This window comes from Equus przewalskii, chromosome 18 (assembly GCF_037783145.1).
Source record: "Equus przewalskii isolate Varuska chromosome 18, EquPr2, whole genome shotgun sequence".
NCBI lineage: Eukaryota > Metazoa > Chordata > Mammalia > Perissodactyla > Equidae > Equus > Equus przewalskii.
Window position 1 is genome coordinate 4475162 of NC_091848.1, and position 21890 is coordinate 4497051.

General features: G+C 41.0%; 1 protein-coding gene across 3 annotated transcripts in view; it reads left to right on the top strand.

Moving 5' to 3' along the window:
* The window catches only part of PPM1L (protein phosphatase, Mg2+/Mn2+ dependent 1L), a 215868-nt gene that overhangs the window by 42934 nt on the left and 151044 nt on the right, over positions 1 to 21890 (top strand). Inside the window, exon 1 of one of the 3 annotated variants that reach the window (XM_070583056.1) lies at positions 14059 to 14211. The exons of the other annotated variants lie outside the window; for them this stretch is intronic. The gene's annotated coding sequence lies outside the window, so the exon portion shown is untranslated. Of the gene's footprint in view, positions 1 to 14058; positions 14212 to 21890 lie in introns of those variants that run through there. 3 annotated transcript variants of the gene reach the window in all.

Here is a 21890-nt window from a genome sequence, read left to right on the forward strand (position 1 = left end):
GGGATACTGCTGAGAGAGCTTCCCCCATTCTTGTCTTACTATTTTTCCCCTCAAATAAAATCCTTATATTTGAATAATCTATTGATTCAGGACACAATGGACTGGTAATTTTTTTTTTTTAAAGATGGGCACCTGAGCTAACATCTGTTGCCAATCTTCTTCTTCTTCTCCCCAAAGCCCCCCAGTAAATAGTTGTATATTCTAGTTGTAGGTCCTTCTGGTTCTGCTATGTGGGTTGCCTCCTCAGCATGGCCTGATGAATGGTGCCATGTCTGCACCCAAGATCCGAATTGGCGAGACCTTGGGCCACTGAAACAGAGTGCGCAAACTTAACCACTCGGCCACGGGGCTGGCCCCTAGATTGGTAATTTTATCTTGACCTCATTCTTCCAAAGAAGCATATGACCCAAAGGCAAAAAGTCAGACCCTTATGCTGCAAAAACCCAGCTCATCCCCTTTAAACAAACTGGTTGGAAGGATCTCAACTTTTCCTCTCAGTCAGCAACTGTGCTTTTAATATTCTACTTTTCCAATTGTATTCCATGGACAGTTGGTCCTCTCCAAAGGTACTTCAGGTGGTTTATTATAGAATTTATGTTTATAATGCAATGGTATCTATATTTTATTTTCTTTGGAGTTCACCAAAAGCAGTGCGATTTCCCCAATTAACTGAAAACAGATATCATTTTGGGTACTGTATTAGTTCCCTGTGGCTGCTGTTACAAATTACCATAACTTTCGTGGCTTAAAAGAATAGAAATTTATTCTCTCACAGTTCTGAGGCCAGATGTCTGAAATCAAGGTGTTGGCAAGGCTGTGTTCCCTAAGAAGGCCCTAGGGGAGCATCCGTCCCTTGCCTCTTCTAGCTTCTGGTGACTCCTGGCACTCCTTGGCATGTGGCTACGTGCTCCAGTCTCTGCCTCTGTGATCACATTGCCGCCTCCTCTGAAAATTCCCTCTGATTGCGTTTAGAGCCCACCTTGATAATCCAAGGTAAACACCTTTCTCCAGAGCCTTAATTTAATCACACCTGTTGCTCTATAAGGTGATATTCACAGGTTCCAGGAAGTAGGACGTAGACATGGCTTTTTTGGGGACCATCATTCACTCCGCTACAGATACTTTGTCCTTTCTTATTGGTCTGTAAGATTTAGAATGTTAATCTACCTATTCTACCTGAATTAAGAATGTATCATGATAATCTTTCTAAAATTCTGAGTAGATCTAGATGGAAGTAAAAATATGAACTTTTGCCTTTCCCAATCAGCCTAGATTTAATTATCCATGCTATAGACTGCATCAATGCAATAAAAAATAGAAAATCTGAAAGGGAAGATAATCTCAGTGTCATTTATATTTGACCTTGGTCAATTATAAAAGTATAAAAACATTAAAATCATTAAAATATTAAAAAAACATTTTTACCATTATTTATGCACCTGGAAAGAATACTTTCCATGAGTGATAGGGGATACATTTGGGTTATGCTGAATGAGTGTTGAAAATAGTTTATTTGGGGTCAAACTTTTGTCAATGAAATAATCCATAAAGTATATACATTATGAGCAAGTTAGCAGGAGTATTTTGATGCAAAATGTTTGTGAAATTAAAGATAGTTTGCACTGGGTTTGTTTACAGTTTAGTTCATTTTGACAATGCCGACAAAATATTTCTCCTTTTCATGTGTTCAGAAACAAGAGAGCATGTAATGTCAAACCTTCATTAACCTTCCTCTGCGTCTACCTGGTCTTTCCCTACACAAACAGGTATTTATGTTATAATTGCAAATCCACATACATCGGTTGCTGATAGCAGTGTCAAGTCAGTGTACCCGACTAGGGAGACTTACTGAATTTTCAGGTGGTCTTGGCATGTAGGCAGGCAGTGCCAAGTTATATAGACAGATCTCTCTTCTATGCCTTAGAAATGTCTTCTACGTGTAAACCAGATGGATGTCTTGACCCCATTATGAGGTTCAGTTAGTTTAAAAATAAAGACTGGGGCCTGGGGAAGAGTTAGTCTTCTTGCTCATGTTTACCTGAAATTCAGGGAACTTGTTTTGAAGGAGCCAGAACTGGTTGGTATATCTCTGGGGACTGTCTTTAGGCTCTGGGCTGGGTCACATTTTCCCAGTCCTTCTGTATAGGGTAAAGGTGGTGGAGTGTACAGGGTGAGGTGTTTTCAGGATATACCTCTCTGGGTGCCACAGAGAACACAGTGTGTGGGGAACAGTGAAAGATGAGGGTGGAACCATTCATGGAGTCCTAATCATGGAGGGCCTTGAATACTAGGCTTAGAGATTTAGATTTTCTTCCTTTTCTGATCCTCTCCCTCTCATTTAATCTTTCTCTGTATTTATTTTCATCTTAGATGACAGTGGATTTACTTACATTAATTTTCCTTTCTATAATTTTAAACAAGTTTCTGAAACTCCTTTCCAAAAATGTATTTTGATGTTTAATTCTAAACTTCCTATCCTTTACTTGGCCAAAAGCAGCAAGCAAAAAAAACCTGGATCTGGAGGTGGGTTTTTTTTTTTTTTTTTTTTTTTTGCTGAGGAAGATTCACCCTGAGCTAACATCTGTGCCAGTCTTCCCCTATTTTATATGTGGGTCGCTGCCACAGTATGGGTGACAAGTGGTGTAGGTCCACTCATAGATCCGAACCTGTGAACCTGGGCCACCAAAGTGGAGCATGACAAACTTAACCACTAGGCCACTGGGCCAGCCCCTTGGATTCTGACTTTTAAAAGTTTTCTACCACTTTAAAAAAAAGAAAGAGGTTAGTATTTTTGATATTAAACTTCTCTTTAAAAAATGCATTTTTCAGACAAAATACGGGAATTTTGCTTCCAAAAGGTCATGGTTTCTTCTTTCTAATTACGTTCTTTAAGATTCTGACAGTGTGTGCCCTGAAAATTATCCTACTATAACTCTGAAATGTACTTTTCACAGAATTCAACACATTTCATCTTTAGCCCAGCAGTCTTAGGACTTAAACCATTATTCATAGAAACCACAGGTTTAGAATTAAAAAAACCAAAATTCCTGCTTTGACATACAACTAAAATTGTTCTGGTTGTGTTTCTGGTTGGATCCTCAAGGTTGGGCTTGGTGACTAAGTGATGTAATTAAGATGACTGCCTTAAAAATACAATGTAAAAACCAGTCATCTCTTGTCTTTTGTCTTACAAGTGGGACCATATCGTTTTCTGAACTTGGTGTGTATAATGGTCCTTTTGTGTGTGGATTCCATTCATTTATATTCTACTGTTTGTTCATTCATTCTTTCATATTGAGTTCTATTCTACACCAGTCCTGTGAATACAGAAATGCAAGGCATGATTGCTGCCCTTAAAGAGGTTACAGGCTTGTGGGAGAGGCAGGCATATAAACAAATAATTACAGCCTAAAATAATAAATGCTATTATAGTGGTAAGACAAAGTCCTCCTTGTGGCTTAAACTCTCTGCCCACATTCCTAAACTGATTATTTTCTTCTGTGCATCTTTTCTCCTTGTCCCTCAACCTCTTTTTCAGATAGACGTGTGTGCATATTGCTTGCAGGCTCTTTCCTGCTCCCAGAATTCCGTGTTTTAGGTGTGAAGCCTTTTCCTGTGACTGCTCCTTTGCTGACTCTTTTGGTAGCCCTCTCCAGTATCCCAGCTTTGCCTTTAAATGTTAACAGAGAGAAAAATAATGTGTCTTCTCATTAGTGATGCATTTAGGGTGTCACAGTTGATAGGAAAAATGACGAAGCCTACTGTCCTGAAAGAGAAATCATCTGTTGTGTATAGTGTGAACTTTCTGTAGAACCTGGAACCAGGTCTGTACATATTTGTACATCTATATGCAGTAAGTAAAGCAGTGCCTTCATTTTAGGACAAATAAAATGGAGGATTGTCTGTGTAGGTGGTATTAATTTATCTGTGTGAATTCTGAATGAATTACTGAAAGCTTGAGCTATAGCCCTCCCTCTCTGAGCCTGGGCACTTCGCTTTCGCACCTGCAGTAAGGGGTTGGTGTCGTGGACATTTGTTTTGTCTGCTCTGCTTCCATTGCTCGCTATTCTTAGGGAGTTGCTACTTTCCCTCATCTGGTCCTCATTGTTCAGGTGAGTCCAACCCAGTCCAGGCCCTTTTATCCTTTTATCCACGTGCATGTGACCTAGGCCAGGTAAATGAATCACCCCCTCCCTGGACACTGTGGTGGGTTAGGGCCAGCAGGCAACCAGGCTCCATGAATCAGAAGTCGGCTTCTGGGCTTCGTCTGCAACAACTGAGAAGAAGCTTATTTTCCAGGAAGGTTCATGGAAAGCTGGAATTGTAGGGAACCTCCACAGGGGGAGAACTGGAGATGGAGCCTACACAGAGGAAAGGAGATCCAATGGATATCTACATCTGCTACTGCCTTTTCACATCTTTGACCAATAAAGGCTTTTTTGTTGTTTTTCTTAAGCTGATTTGAGTTGTCCTTGTGGCTGTCACATGCAAGTGGCAAGGTCCAGGCTAATTCACCTGGGTTAGTTAACCTCCAAGCCCTTTCTGTTTTCCACAGTCGGTGATTCTCTACCTTGCTGTATCACATGCAGGTTAGCTTACTTTGATAGAATGAGGTTAGGCAAACAGTAACTGGACCTTCTCAGGAGGAGCAGCTTCTCCATCCGAGAAGTATCAGTGGAAGGGGCAAGAGTAGTAGTTCTATATTTTGATCTCATTTATATTTATTTTACAGCGTACTTCACCTTTTATGACTCTTATCTACTACCTTTTATCTAGTTATATTCACGCCTAGTAGGGCCTATAAAAAAAAAAAAGAAAAGCAAAATTCCACTTGAGGGGATGCCCGGTGGCACAGCGGTTTAGTGCGCACGTTCCGCTTCGGCAGCCCAGGGTTCGCCGGTTCACATCCCGGGTGTGGACATGGCACCACTTGGCAAGCCATGCTGTGGCAGGCGTCCCACATATAAAGTAGAGGAAGATGGGCAGGGATGTTAGCTCAGGGCCAGGCTTCCTCAGAAAAACGAGGAGGATTGGCAGCAGTTAGCTCAGGGCTAATCTTCCAAAAAAAAAAAAAAAAATTTCACTTGATGTTAGAAATGACAAGCAAAAATTATCCCTTTCTGAGTCACATACACAAATGATCCCATTCTGAGCCACCCCACCCCTCGGTTAATATGTGCGTTTGTGATGATAACTTTTTAAGACTAAGAAAACCCTGCGCGATGCCTGATAAAACTGTCAGGTGTTTGTGAGAGGGTTCATGAGGTAGGGAGGTGGAGTAGAAAGAACATGGATGCAGAAGTCCGAGGGGAGTCCTGGCTCCACCCTTATTTAGCTGTAACCTTGATCGAGTCATGTAAACTTCCTTCGCCTTTGAAATGTTCGGGTTGTTGTGAGGATGGTGTGTGTGAAAGCAGTTTACGTCTGAAACCTGATGATGACTGAAATCAGTAAGGAATGAATGAGCCCAGCTATTCAGTGAGTTTCATTAATGAATTTGTGATAGAAGCAACAGACTGGGAAATATTGGGAGATAAGATTAGGCATGAAGATAGTTTCAGATTTTGAAATCCCTCCTGAGGAGTTTGAATTTATTTAAAGAAGCGAGTGTTTGTTACCTCTCCCAGGTACCCTCCTCCAGATCATTTCTTAAATTTTTTTCCTTTTTCTTCGTTCCCACAGCCAGGACAAACTCCTAACTCATCCTGTGGATCCCAGCCTATTCCTTATCCAACATCCTGTTACCACATTTTCTTCCTAAAAATAATATACCCTATTTACATGAAGAGGGCAGCTGGATATAGTGTCTGATAGAATATAGAGGTGAAAGATGGACTGAGTAAAAATCTATCTGAGAGATGGGATAATGGTGTCCCTGTATGGACCTGGAAGTTATGAAGTCAGTCCACTTTATGAGTCCGAAGGTCCTGTCTTAGTCAGTTTGGGCTGCTATAACAAAATACGACAGACTGGGTGACTTCAGCAGCAAACATGTATTTCTCACACTTCTGAAGGCTGGGAAGTCCAAGACCAAGCTGCTGGTTGATTCGGTGTTTGGAGAGGGTGCTCTTTCTGGTTTGTGGACGGCTGCCTTCTTGCAGTCTCCTCACATGACGGAGAGAGAGAGAGAGAGAGAGAGAGAGAAGAAGCAAGCACTCTCCTGACTCTTGAGGGCTCTCATCCCAATCATACGGGCTCTACCTTCATGAACTCATTATCTACCAAAGGCCTTATGTCCGGATGCCATCACATTTGGGATTGAACTTCTACATAAGAATTTTGGGGGGGACACAAATGTTTGGTCAATAGCAGGTCCTTAAGACATGGCTTGGCTTTAATTTTTTTTCAGATAAGAGGTTGAATCAAAGTGGAAGGTCACATAGTGTATTGTTAGTAGCACAGCTAGGAAGAGAATCTTTATTTGCTGACTCCAGGGCCAGTGTTCTTTCTTCTCCATCATACAGGCTCCCTGTGACATCAACCGAGAGATTACAGTGGAAGCTTTAATATTAGAGTAAGGATTATAACGAGGGCCAACTGTATACTAGGCAGAATATAGTATAATTTCCTACCATTGGCTGGATACAAATCTGAAGATGCTGATAGCTTTGGCATGAAAAAGCCAAGATGTTGGACCCTTTAGGTAGGGTGGGTGATAGGGAAAAGCTGCCTTATCAAGTGCTTAGTGGCTGAGATAAAGAAACACTGTCATTCTTTTTTTCATGCCAACTCATCTTATAGGCATTATAATGTAACTGTTATCTAGAATGTGAGTTTTGATGCCAAATAATCCTGTATTCGATTCCTGGCTCATACTTGCTGTGTGATATACCTTTGAGCTTCAGTTTCCTAATCTGTAAAGTGGGGATAATAACAACTATCTCATAGGGTTTTTGTATGTATTGATGATTATATTAGTTTCCTGCTGCTGCTGTAACAAATTATCAAAAATGTCGTAGCTTAAAATAGCACAGTTTATTTTCCTAGTTCTGGAGGTCAGACTTCTGAAAATGGGTCTTATGGGGCTAATTGAGGTATGAGCAGGGCTATGTTCCTTTTGGAGGCTCTAGAGGAGCCATGTAAGGTAACATATTCATAGGTGTCAGGGATTAGGTAGAGGAAATGTAACTCTGATGGTCCTGCCTCCTCCTTATAAGGACCCTTGTGATTATGTTGGGCTCACTCAGATAATACAGGAGAATCTCCCTATCTCAGTATCTTTAACATCATCACATCTGCAGAGTCCCATCTGCCATGTAAGGTAACATATTCGTAGGTGTCAGGGATTAGGTAGTGGACATCTTTGGGGGATCATTGTTCTGCCTACCACACTGATGGTGACAATACTAAGGAAGATGATGGAGCATGGTAGCTACTACTATTAATATTTCACTTTCTTCCCAAATTACTTCTAATATTTTGTCAAAGAAGATAAGCTCTTCTATCCCAAAACATGAAAGAAGAGCAAGGGTGGCCTAATAAGGGGCTTTGATAAAAGCTTCTTCACCCTGCAGTCGAAAATGGCTCCCTTCACAGGGCTGCCTGGAAACCCCTGCAATGTTTACATTAGTTGTCCTTTTGATTCAGGCAGTGAAAGGCTAGCAAAATGTAATTATGTTTTCTGGAAGGAAACGAACTGTCAGTCTAGCACAAATGACTGTTAGGATTGACTGAGGCTCTGAGGAGATGTGACAGGACGTGGGTTTTGATTTAGAATGAGATAAAGGAGTCGTTCATAGCAGAGGGCTAGTATTCGTATTGGAAATATTGGCCAGTCTGTTTGGCTCAGGTCCTGGTGAGGGAACGATGTAACACAGAAGATGAACAGAAAGTTTTAGTCTCCATCCCTGATCCTGCACACTGGTGTGTGTACACACACACACACAGTTCTAAAACCATAATATTGCCAAATTCCCAAGTGAGCCTTAGTTTTTAGGGAAAACTATGGATAAAAATGAAGAGGCCAAAAAAACTTGAGAGAAGTGGCAGCAGAATAAAATGATGATCAGCTTTTAAAAAATACTCGTGTAAAGAATACCTCCTGCTGGGGGGCCGGCCGGGTGGTGCAGTGGTTAAGTTTGCACGTTTCTCTTCGGCGGCCTGGGGTTCACTGGTTCGGATCACAGGTGCGGGCATGGCACCGCTTGGCAAGCCATGCTGTGGTAGGCATCCCACAGATAAAGTAGAGGAAGATGTTAGCTCAGGGCCAGTCTTCCTCAGCAAAAAGAGGAGGATTGGTGGCACATGTTAGCTCAGGGCTAATCTTCCTCAAAAAAAAAAAAAAAGAATACCTCTTGCCTTAATTTCCTTTCTAATTTATTATAAATTGTAAGTATACTGAGGAGAAAAATAAAGAAAAGGCTGTCATTTTCATTAAAAACACAAGTCACACAAATTGTTACACAGTAGGCGGATACTCCACTAATTTTGACAGCTACTCCATGTGTTCATTTTACTAGCCTTTCTCAGATGCAATACCTGTGTGGCTTTTAGGTCAACAATATGCATAAACCACACATAAACCAGACATGTCCACTAACGCATTTTCTCATGGCAGGTGTTTTTGTCAATTGGTGACAAGTATAAATTAGAATTTTTTTGGCTTCAAATGAAATACCACAGGTTAAAATAGTGATTTTAAACTAAAGTCTAGAATTTTAAAAATGAAGACTTGGAGACCACATTAAAAACAGTCAATAGCAAACCAGAGGCCCTTAGTTTCTGGTCCTACCTTAGCTTTCTGTCCTTCTTTCTCAGCTTCTGGGCTATCAGTGTTGCCTACTGGTCAGCTAAGTTTCCTTTTTTCTGCCTGGCATGTGTGTATTTTCCTTCCCCCTCTAAATGCCTTTTGTGATTAAATTATTACATCCTACAGAAATTTCACTGCATCTCTATTATTGCTATCTTGAGAAAGCTTTGCTCTCATCACCCACTGGTGAAACAGGTTACATTTGTTGTTAATGCTCCAACCCCTCGTCCTAGCTCAGATAAATCATGTGCTGTTGTGCAAAGTGTGTAGTGCTTGTACACGTGTGACTCTGAAGTTATTAAGCTGTGAGAGGGGCACCCTGTAGACTGGACGTTGTCAAGTGTGTTGTTGCAGTTTTAACCTTAACAATTTATAATTACTAGTTGGCTCCTTGGTCACACACATACGCCTAAGTCTTCACGTGAGCCGTTCCTCCCGCCTGAAGCCCTCATGCCCTCTGCTCTCCTTGAACACTCTCATCTGCCAGATGCCAAGGGGGTGGATTGAGGGATTTCTCGTCCCCTGAAGGACGCCTGTGGAGAACTCAGGGTGAGAATGTCCATTCTGTGAGGAAGTTAACTAGTCTAATTGAATGTTGAATTGGAAAACCAGCTGGATGGAGGTAGGAAGATGAAGGAACCCTGTGTAGGTAAAGAAGCTGGTTTCAGCCTGAAAGTCTTGTGACAGACCGTCTCCGAATCTGTACCTCCCTCGCTCGTAGTTTTACGTAGATTTGCTACCACCTATATTGAACTGTGTAGGGATCCTACTGACTCTTTTATAAAAGTCACATCCCAAGGAGATCTTAGAACCTCAGTTCTCCCTTGTCTTTCTTGACCAGCATCTGCTTCTGCCCCAGAAAGAAGGTGTGAAAGGATATATAAATGAAAATTAGAATTCCAGAGTAATCCGTTTATCTCTATTTAGTCATAGTTAATTTCAAATCTTGATCAATTCTTTCAGCAAGTATTTTTTTGAGCAGCTGCTATTTGGCAGGTGCTGGGCATAAATGGATGAATAAGACATGAATCTTGTCTACATGGATAACCGCCACTGCTGACATGGTGCTATTTCTGCGAGAGATCCTTCCTGTCCCCAGGGAAAGGCCTAAGGCTCAGTCTTCATTGGGGAAGACTGTTTATTCTCAACAGGCAGTAAAGGGTAGAAGGTTGCAGAAACTTCTGGATAAAGTATCAACCAGGATTGTCTAGGAAGTTTATGTCTTAGGAGGGGCTAGGAAAATTGGCAATGACTCAGAGTTGCAAATTTAAAGAAATACGTAACTTAAAAAACCCAATGATATTTATAAAAAATTGAACTTTAATCTACCATGTGTTGTCTGCAGATGAAGACAACCCAGTGTACCAGTTTACACAGGTCAGGAAAAGCTAGCCAAATAAGGAAGAGTGTTTTGAAAAACAAAGCAAATTTAAAAAATTCTAGTATCTTTGTCCTAGCCATAATTTGTTTCTGATGTATCCAGTTCTGATGCCAAATATCAGAAAGCAGAGAGCTGAGGTGTTCTGGAAAAGTCAATAATTGAGGCTCTCAAATGGCTTCAGTATAATGACTAACCAGGAAGACTGACTTTCCAGAAAGATGAAATTTCAGAGGAGACATGATCCAGGTTTACGAAATCATGAAGTACGTGAATAGGTCAGATATGAACTTGTTCATCAAATTCTAGAAACAGTTTAAAGCTTTGAAAAAGTAATTTTAGGGTAGATGAAGGTCACAGGGATTTTAGTTTATTGTTGACCTTAAGGCACAAGCTGTAGGATTGCCTAATAGAAAACCACTTTAAGGTAAGTATCTTTTGCTATTGTAGTAATTAGCTCCCCTTAGATTAGTTTCAAAGTTGTTTGGCCTTTTTCTGAATTTAGTTATGAGCCAAATGAGTCTTTTAGCAGATTTTCAGATCCAAGTAGGAAATTCTTTATTTCAGTGAGTGATATAGACTTATTAAATTGATACCCATTAAGTACTGGATGGTGGATTGTTAAAGAAATAATGTTAAATAGAAATAATGTTAATAAGTATCTCTTAGTTTTCATGGAGAGCACATGTATTTTTTTCTTAAAACGTGTTTTGATATTTCTGTTAGAGACCAAATACCAAGTTGACTACTGATCTCATTCAATAAGGAATCTTACGTTATCCTGAACTGTTACAGCCGGTATGGCTTTTTTTCTCCCCCTATTAGACGCAGTCGGGGAGTTTTCTCCTCTCCATGTCCGGAAAGGTACTGGCTAAATTTTAGCTCTTCTGAATATCAAGAGAGTAAAGCCTTCGACTTACAAAATACCTGCTTTGTATTTAGTACCATGCAGAATGGTCAGGCAGACGCCCTCTTTGGGTTTTTAATATTAATGAGATGATTTCACTTTATTAGTTTTATAAATTATAAAGGCCAGTGGAGCTGTTTGCTAGATTTTACCATCGGCTCAAGCTAGTGAAGCCTTAGTCCATGAAAACATGACAAACTTTTACAATGTTATTCTGCTTTGTTGGAAAGATCCATGTCACATACACACTTGATGGCTTACTCACATTTCCTTTAGAAATACCGAACAGTTAGTACTTGATTCCTAACATTTTAGATGATGTGCTCATGATGAGAATAATACTGAAATAGTGATACATATCACTACATAGTATAAGCATTGAATGTCTTTGAATTTTAAGATTTCTATCTTAAAACCACTTTAATAGATCTCTCTTAAAAGTTGAAGGTGGGGGCTGGCCCAGTGGCTCAGCGGTTAAGTGCGCACGTTCCACTTCGCTGGCCTGGGGTTTGCCGGTTCGGATCCCGGGTGCGGACATGGCACCGCTTGGCAAGCCATGCTGTTGTAGGTGTCTCACATATAAAGTAGAGGAAGATGGGCACGGATGTTAGCTCAGGGCCAGGCTTCCTCAGCAAAAAGAGGAGGATTGGCAGCAGTTAGCTCAGGGCTAACCTTCCTCAAAAAAAAAAAAAAAGTTCAAGGTGACGTCCATGGTGCTGTACAACGGTGTGATAATGGTAAACTACCAGTCCCCAAACAGCACTCAGGGGCTGGCTCCGGGGCGTAGTGCTTACGTTCTCGTGCTCTGCTGCGGCTGCCCAGGGTTCACCTTGTCAAGCCATGCCGTGGTGGTATCCCACATGCGAAGTAGAGGAAGATTGGCACAGGTCTTGCTTCAGGGCCAGTCTTCCTCACCAAAACAACGACGGCAACAAAGCATTTATCTCCCCTTCTATTTTAGGGGCCTTATCTTTATTCATGAGGTATTTTGAGCATCTAATATGACATCTGATTACCTTTTTCTACTTCGTAATCTCTCAGACTAAAGCTCTTTTTCATTGCCTTTTATAGTCTTGGAATCCATTTATCTTAAACTTTTAAAAGAACTGAGAGAAAAGATGATAAGCAAATATGTAATTACTGGAAATTACTTGACTATTTTTGAATTTTTCATGAACTCTTAAAAGTACCCGTAGTCTTAATTGATTCAGCAGGAATCTTAAAAATCAGATTTCTATTTACTATTTTGGCCGAAAAAATCAGTTCCATATTCTGTTTCTTGCAGTAGGGCAAACAGGCTTGTTAAGTTGTTTGCATTTCTGTCCTGAGGACATACATCTAAGTGTTACTCCAGGTTGTCTGTCTCCCCGTCTTCTCTCCTTCCCCCATCAGACACCTTGTACTGTTACAATGTAACCAAAATCATACTAGTTCTGGGGAATTTTCCTTGACACCTCCTATTTCCTAGTCTTCTTCCCTTCCCTCTGTTTCCTGTAGATGTTTAAATGTAGAAGAAACTTTTGTCCTAAATAAAATATTTTTTAGTCAGTATTGCAAACAGGCAATTGTAAACCTCATCTTTGCTGAGGAAGTACTTGGAAACAGGATTCATTTTCTCCTTTGTTATTCTGGTTAAAAAATAGTGCTGATGCTTTGATGAATGGCTGGTGAGAGCAGCTGGCACAACGTTGGTGGCATGCTGTTCTGCTAAAGGTTAAACAGCTGTGCTGAAATGAGTCATTTTGGTTTAGTCCTTTTAATTGGGAGCTTTTTGGAGGCTGAATTGCAAGATACAACGTCTATGACACTAACACATTTAACATATTTTCAAAAACTATCAGAACTCAGGCAATATAATCTAAACCACTTGACTTCCTACTGGATTAGATTTTGGTTGTCAAGAAAAAATAAAGCCAGTTTTTAAGAGAGCAGGCTGGTCTGCAAAAAGGCTATGAAGAAATAAATCTTTGAATTATAAGCGTTAGGCTGATATTGTAGAATGGCTTCTAAGACTGAGGAATTGGAGATATTCTGTTTTAATCCTCTGTAACCCAGCCACATGCGTCAAACCGAGCACTCTTAAAACCTGATATTTTTTAAAAGGGTATAAGAGACCTATTTTTCTTTATACGGTGGATAAATACACAAGTGACACCTATTGCCCGTCCCCTCTGTTCTCCCAACCCTGGTCTCAGGGAATGAGGTCCTGCTCTTTTTCACCTAGGGATACAGGAGGCTGGTGGCAGATGTAATATTTGTGACTTCCTGGAGTGTGGCTTGCCTTCACGGTACCCTGCCAAGACTTCACTGTGGGGGGATTTGGAAGATGAGGGTCAGGAAGCAGGGTCTCACCTGTACAATGTGGCTGTAACATCGACTCCAGCAATCCTGGCATGTGTCAGACTATTTAGTTAGCACCCCTTCCCTCTGGCCACCAGAGCAGGGCCTGCTTGTCACTGGTCCCTCTTCCTTGGATGTGTTTCAATAAAAGTATGGATTTTTTTCCATTAGCTTATTTCCACCTAAAACCCAATCTGAGGAATAAGGATCTAGTTATTCTTGATGCAACTGCTTTATTTTTACTAAAGTGGACAGAGTTTTGTGACACTTAAGAATCAAGTTTTTTTTCAAGTCATGGTTTCACTATTAGTACAAAGTTAATCTATATTTTAAATTAAACACAATCTTTGAATCTAAACGTATTTAGTATGACACTTAACTTCTCCTTTTCCAAACTGAGAAAATTGCAAGCAGAACTGAAGGAAATTTCTCATGCAGCTGGATACAAACATTTCAGATTCGTGAAACGTGATCCCTCTGGCCTTAAGTTACTGCTTTGAGTTTAAAACTCTGAGGTCCAGCCCCTTGTTCTCAGGGGAGATCTTTCATGAGTAAGTTTCTGAAATTATGCTGTGATCAAAAGCTGTTTCAGAGTTGGAACTTGGGATCTGGGCTGTATCATACCTGCTTGGGGAATTTGCTTAAAGCCCCAGCCTCTCTAGTGCTCGATTTCCTGCCCTGTACAGTGATATCTAGCTCAGCGGGGCTGTGCGGTTGTACTGAGCTCCTGTCTGTGAAATCTGCTAGTCCAGCCCCTGGGACGGAGGAGCTTCTTTTCCTCTTTCCCTTTCTTCAGCCTACGTTAAGAACTGGACTCTGAGGAGCGTTAGGGTAGAGGTAGGGCTTTAAAATTATTATTAGCATAATAATAACAACATAACTATTTAGATATAAACATTTTCGGTTTCTTATGAATTTCCCATTCATATCCTTTGCCCATTTCTCTATTATTTGCTCAGCTTTAGTGTGATTTGTAAAAGCTCGTAGCTATTAAGGATATAAACCTTATCAGGCATATTGTGAATATTTTTTCTGTTTTGCCTTTTAACAGAATATATGGTGTTCTCTACTATGGAAAAATTTAAAATTTTGTTTTCATGTCTTGAGATCTGTTGTTTTTCCTTGAATATAAGAACCATCGATTGCATATATATATTGATTTAGAGATATCAAAATGTGGAAAAACAGTCTTAGATTCAATGAAGTAGAATGCTAATCTTTTCTAGTTCCTGCCTTTCACGTTGCATATGCTTGTGTGTGTCTATACAGAGGTTTGAATGTATGTAAATTGGGCTTATTTTCAATACTCAAAAGAAAGATATTGCAGATATGACTGAGTATAGGAATGTTCTCTCCATCCCAGAAAATTCTAGAAAGAATGCAGTTGCATACAGCCCAGAAGCCCTGGTGACTTCAGGTATTACTATGGCATGCTTTAGTCTTGGCTTGTCCGTTGTTGCCAGAATCACATTTGCCCTTGCTGCTGCACTTGTCCATCTGTCACTGTAACTCTGTCCCTCCTAATATCTATCTCCATGGTAGCAACAATTCAGAATTTGCCCTCAGGACAGGGTTAGTATGTCCTGCCAGCACCTGCCACTTTCCCTTCCAGACCCCGAGTATAGGAGAAAGGGGAGGAGGAGGATGACAAACCCTATAAAGCACAAAGTAGACAGCTAGAACACCGGGTAAGGACTCAGGGCAGAGTGCTGTAACTCCCCCCTCCCCATTGAAGAAAGTTGGCCTGATCTCCTCTCCAGGAAAGACTCAAGGTTGGTTTGTGTCCTCCTAAAGTAATGCAAGAACATAAGAGTATAATAGAAGATTGTTTATGTGGGAGTCAAGACACTAGAAGTATCTAAATGGTTCAAAAAGGACTTTAAATTCATTATCCATTTAAAAAATCAGGGGCCAGCCCTGTGGCTGAGTGGTTGAGTTTGCGCGCTCCGCTTCGGTGGCCCAGGGTTTCGCAGGTTCAGATCCTGGGCGCAGACATGGCACCACTCATTAAGCCATGCTGAGGTGGCGTCCCACATAGCACAACCAGAGGCACTCACAACTGCAGTATACAACTATGTACTGAGGGGCTTTGAGGAGAAGAAGAAGAGGGAAAAAAAGGAAAAGAAAAAAGATTGGCAACAGATGTTAGTTCAGGTGCCAATCGTTAATAAAAAAACACAATCATGCCACTGTAATAATTAAGAGCCACTTTCTCTGGTGCAGGATGTAGTAATCACCATCACATCATTAGTGGATGATGTCATGGTGGCCTGAGACCCACAGTACAGACAGGGTGTTGGACATCCATCGGAACATTGCTGTGTCTCCATGCTAATCATGAACTGCGAGAGTTCTTCAGCATTTCTATGTTTTGGCAGGTAGTGGTGGCTTTAAAGCCACTGAATCTAAAGCCTTAAAATTGTAATTCATTGTCTGAAGCTGATAATTAGACTTACTGAGGTCCTCCCACATGAAACAGGTCTTTATCCACAATTTATGAAAACAGAATAATTAATAGATAATTATTTAAATTTGTCTTCCGTTAAACAAATGTAGCATGGTTTTAGCTTTTGGCAAATCCTGAAATAATAATAAAAAAAGAGTGAAGGCAGCTGTGGCAAAGAGTTTTTTTTTTTTGAAAGAGTAGTTATTTTGAAATCTCAGTAGACAAGTGGGACCTGCCCACTCATCCATTGAGCACATCTTTGTAATTTCTCAGAAATTAAATAGCATGACCCTTTGATTGAATCCAAAGCTGGAAATTTAAATAGGTAACTTCAGAGTAATTGGTTTGAGATCCAGGGATCTATTCTAGAAAGCTTTAAAAATGTTTATTTCCTTTTTACCCCAGCTTTAAAATGTATATAAATGTCAAGGCTTCCGTTTCAAAGTCTGCTGCTATCGTTCTTAAAACTATTTTCGTATAATTGGCACTGTTCAAATCCTTTTCAGAATAGGATTTGAACTTGAGTGGGAAGACAAGATGCTTTGGAAGAATGAAGAATTATATAACAGTGAATCTAAAAACCAAAACAAAAGGAGGTTGAAGGGACAGATCTGATTTATTCCAGAGGAGCAAGAGTAGAAAGGTGGTATATTATCATAACTGTCTTGATGCACATGAATTGTTTGATTTTAGACTTTGGGGATTAGCTATTCTTAAATAAAAGGAAATAGATTTAAGGCTGAAACATGAAGAGGTTAGAATTAGGCAAAGAATCATTCTGTTTGTTAAACTGAGTTCCTCAACCATCTAAACACGCTGCAGTATACCCATAATTCTATCCTATTGGTCTGATTAGGTTGTAGAATCTTGAGTCATCCCTGGATAGCTTTTAAACTGACCTGAGATGCTTAGGTATGTCTCAAGGTTGTTTCTAGCCTTAAGATTTAGTGATTTTATTTCAGCAGGTGCTGTAGCTAAGTTATATGCTTGTTTCCCTCCCTCCTTTCTTCCTTCATCTTTCTTTCTAATTTTGTATAATATTGAAGAGTATTTCATATTTAGGTGTCATTTCAAAAAATTCGTATTAAAGCGTCCGTTTTTACTGTGATTCATGTTGTATATTCAGATAGCATAATTGGAACATTTTTATTGAGCAAAAATTGTCCATTTTTGTGTTCTAATTAAAGCCTCCTTTTAATCTATTATTTATTTTTTCAAGCAGTGCCTGAACACTAAAGTTATGTTATATGCAACACAGGTCTCTTCTCTATCTTATTCAGAACCATAATTTACAGAGAAATATTTCAGTCTTTGCCCAAAGTGAGACACTCTTGTAGTGTTGAAAGGTAATGCAGGCTTTTAGTGAATACTAGCTCACTAAAATCACTCAGCAGTTTAAGTGTATGTTGGCCATTTTCTGTCATTTTGGGGGGCAGAGGTGAGGCAATTGAAATTTTGGGGACAGCGTTTAGGGGCTCATAGCATCCAGCTGTCCATAAGAAATGAATGAACCGTCCTTACAGAGCATATCATTGGCCTGAATATCTTTACTAAAATAATCCGTTATTACTTGCTTTGCTCTTTTTGCTATTTTCTTATCCTTTCCCTCTTCCATCCCTTTAAAGCTTCGACAACCACAACTGATCAGTCGAGCACCTGCCATATGCCCCATACTAGGAACCTGGGCTTATAGCAGCGAATAAGACAGACAGGTCCCTGCCATCATTTCTTGTTCTCCATTATTTTGTGCTCACTTATATGGCAAGGAGCAAACTAGAATTTTTGCCCTGGTGGTCTAGTGGTTAAGATCTGGCACTCTTGTTACTGGACCAAATGTGGGTCACTTCTTGGGAGTTAAATCAAACTGCACCAGAAGTAGTTATTTCACAAAGTAGAATTTTTATTTGTGGCATGCAGCAGAGAAAGATGGAGACCATAGAGAATAATTTCACAAAGCTGTGGCCCCCCGAGCACAGGAAGATGGGTATCTTTATTTGGAGTAGGGAATGAATATTCAAAGGGGAAGCTTCATCATTGCATATAGAGGTGGGCATAAGCTTGCATATGTGTGGTTTGAAATCATGCTTTTATATACATCACGTAACAAAAAAAATGGCTACTCTGCCCCTCCCAGAGGAGGGTAATTTACAGTGTTAATGAGGGCAGGTTACTTTAGTACAACTCTCTGCCTGTCTATGCAGGTGTCAGTCTTGCAGTTGTGGTCTTGGCCAGTCTGGGCTGTTTCAGAGCCACTGGGTCCAGGGTGGTTGTCTCTTAGAGCTTCTTCGTGGAACATAGCTGAAAACCACATAGGCTCAAGGCCTCAAGGTGTTAGATTAAGGAACACCTGCACCTTTCAAAAAGACAGGAGAATTAGGTCAAACACAAAGGTCAGAGTTTAGGCAGGACAAAAGAAATGGGTTAGGGTCCATATCTGGCGACACTCTCACCGCCTGCTCTCACCAAGCATCCGGCATTGGTTTCCTGGTCAGGGAACCACACTACCTGTCTCTTGGTTGTCATGGCAGCTGTGTGTTGCTGTGACACTGAAAGCTGTACCACCAGGATTTCGAATACCAGCAGGGTCACCCATGGAGGACGGGTTTCAGCGGAGCTTCCACACTAAGACTAGGAAGAAGGCCCTGGCCAACCACTTTCAAAAAAGACTGGCCCTGAAAACCCTATGACTAGCAGTGGAGCGTTCGTTGTCTGATAGAGAGCCAGAAGGTCAGAGGATAGGGCAGAAAGACTGAGCAGGGTTCCACTCTGCTGTCCACAGGGTCCTAGGAGTCAGAATCAACTGACGGCACTAACAACAAAACTAGAATTAGTGACTGAGACATAGCACACAGTAAATATTTTGACTGAATTTTAATTTATTGTTAAAGTGATATAAGAAAAACAGTAAATACTAGTTTTACACATTTGAAATGTATATAAAGATATTAGCTGTTGTGTTTAGGATTTTAGGAGAATCAGTTACTTGTCTGTCAATATTTGCTTTCAAAAGTTTGTGGAGGATCTGGATAGATCTTTTATCCTAATATGTAGTAGTGTCTCAGATGATTTTTTTAAAAACGTGAATATATGTGAATTTCCTTCCATACGATCAGTCATCTTGGCACGGAAAGTGTTTTCTTCCCACCACAACAGGGCACCTCCTTCCTGCTGCCAGTGAAGCCAAGCAAGGAGAGTCTCCCCTGCTGATGCCAAGGCCAGGGTATTCTGGGTTCTAAGGATCATGTGGGCAGCCTTCCCCCACAAAAGTCATGTTCTAAATACTGCTTATATGCTGTATACAGTATTACTGGCTGCAGTCAGTGGCATAAAATTTTAAACTAATTAGATGCTTATATGCCAACCTGGCAATTTAATAATAGTTTGGAAATTTTTGTTTTAAAGTCAGAATAACTGCCCTCTGTATAGGTGACCTCTGTATAGATGGACTTTGGGATGTTACCCACCCTTGCACTGGGTAAGTGCAAGCCCATCCTCTGTGAAGAGCACAAGCACATCTCGATTTGTGGGATGTCCATAGTGTTAGACTCCAACCTTGCTCCAGTAGAATTATGATCTTAGTTAACTTAATACACTTCACTCTGAGGAATTTTCTTTTTTTTTTTTTTTTTTTTTTAAAGATTTTATTTTTTTCCTTTTTCTCCCCAAAGCCCCCCGGTACATAGTTGTGTATTCTTTGTTGTGGGTTCTTCTAGTTGTGGCATGTGGGACGCTGCCTCAGCGTGGTCTGATGAGCGGTGCCATGTCCACGCCCAGGATTCGAACCAACGAAACACTGGGCCGCCTGCAGCGGAGCGCGCGAACTTAACCACTCGGCCACGGGGCCAGCCCCTCTGAGGAATTTTCTTATCCTAATGGATTGCATCATGGATTGAGGATTTACAGGCTAAAACCTGCTTACTAACCAGGCTCTGTTCTTACTCTTTGCTGCCCGAAGACAGTATGATGTTTCATTTCAAAGGGGTAAAGGACTGTTTTCCCTGTGGATCAGACATTTGCTGGACTTTTGGCTACCCAGCATCTGAACCTCTATTCTTATTTGGGTCAAATTCTTTGTTGTATAGGCCTTTGTGGGAGGTAGGATTTCTCCTCCAGAAGGGGCTAGATCCTGCCTCCTCTTGTCCCAGGATACTAGGTCTCGGGCATGTGACTTAGGCTAAGCCAATCAGAATCACTCATTCAGAACTTTGAATCTTGAGGGCATGACTCAAAGAAGTGGAGACAGTTGATTCTTGTTAGCAGTGGTGGGGTTGAGCGTCCAGCGACATCACCATCCAGTCACAGCAGTGGTGGTGAGGGAGGTGTGTTAACAGGCCTTTCCTGTGACTGAGGCTCCTTTTCCCGGCCTCCCTTCAGTCTCTTGATTCTGGCTCATTTCCAGGCCAGGTTTCGAGCTTTTCCTTTGAGTCTTAGAATTCTCAATATCCCTCCGATAAACTCCTGTTTGCCTTTTCAGTCTGCCAAAGTTGGTTTCTGTTGCTTGTAAACAAGAACCTGACTAATTCAGTGTGTGAAAGCTAATGGTGGCAGGTTATATTTTCCCAAAATGGTCCCACCATTGTATACCCTATCCTATGTGCCCTTCTTACAATGTGGTTTTCCAGTCTTTCAGTGAGAGGTCGGGGGTCTGTGTTTCCACATGTTAAACCTGGGTGGTTTGCTAGACTGTGGTGGAGTTGATGATGGGTGACTTCCAGGGTGAGGCCATGAAAGGCAATAGAGTGTCCGCCTGGTTCTCTTTCTTTCTTGTGACCTCTGCCTTTCGAGCCCTGAGTCCAGGTGCCCTGAATCTGCCATGTTGGAGCGATCACATGGAAGAACTACGTACAGTTAGAGGGGATGCCGGAGGAGCCCCAGCTGTTTCAGCTCCCAGCTGTTTGAGTTTTCTCAGTTTAGTTGACAGACATGTGAGCGGGTGAGCTCTCAGATGATTTTAGCCCCCAGCCTTTGAGCTGGCCCAGCAGATGCCGAGTGGAGCAGAAATAAACTGTCTCCATTGAGCTCTGTCCAGATTGCAGATTCGTGAACAAAATTAACATTGTTCTTGATTTAAGCCACTTTGGGTTTATTATGCAGCATTATATATCTGGGACTGCAGCTATTATAAATATTCAAACTAGAACACCTAAGTTGCAATTCCTAGTGTAGACTCCTGCCTTCAGATTCTTAAAAGACAGGGTTATTGATATGGAATGGACTTAGTGATCTAGTTTCCCCCTTTTGTGGTTTACAGATTGAGTGGTACTTATTTGGTCTTTTGTAGAATTACTTGGCTGGAATAACATTACAGAGTTTTAATGTTGTTGGAAATATAAAATAGCAAGGCTATCTTCAGTATCGAAATGTTACAAATATTAGTTTTCTGGGTATTTATAACCGCTCTACGTTTGATTCCACTGTGGCCGTGATAAAATGTTGCTTGGCATTCCCCTGTTTAAGGATGTCTCTAAATGTAAATTCATTCCCTCTGTTAAGACCCTAACACATCCTTCAAGAAGCAAGATGAAAATGCTGCTTTTCTTTTGGGTCGGTTGTCCCAGACCTACAGAGGGATTTAGAGGGAGTTTTAGAAATGAAAGAAAAATAGCCGAAAGTTAATGGGGATTTACTGTGTGCCAGGCCCTCTGCTAAGTGCCTGCAGGTCTTCTCATTTAATCATCACAAGAATGTTATGAGGTAGGTTTTATTACTCTATTTTATAGGTGAGGAAACACATTTAGGTTAAGAAAACTTGCCCAGGTCACATAGCTGGCAGCTGGGATTGGAGCCCAGGACTCTGTGTCTCCAGGGTCAGTGTATTTGTAACCACCATGCTGTACAGCCGGAATGCCTGTGAGTGATACTTCAGCACGTTAGCTCCTGCTTTCCCTCTAAGGTCCCTCGTATTCAGTGAGTGCACACACAAACTCTAGCCGTTTCACGCATTTCCCTTTCACGTTCAGACAAGGATGCACTTGTCACACCTTTCCTATTTGCTATAAGCCCTGGACTTGAAGGGGCGCCACTTACTCTCTTAGGAAAAGTGTGAGAACGTAAGCTTTATGGGGATTTT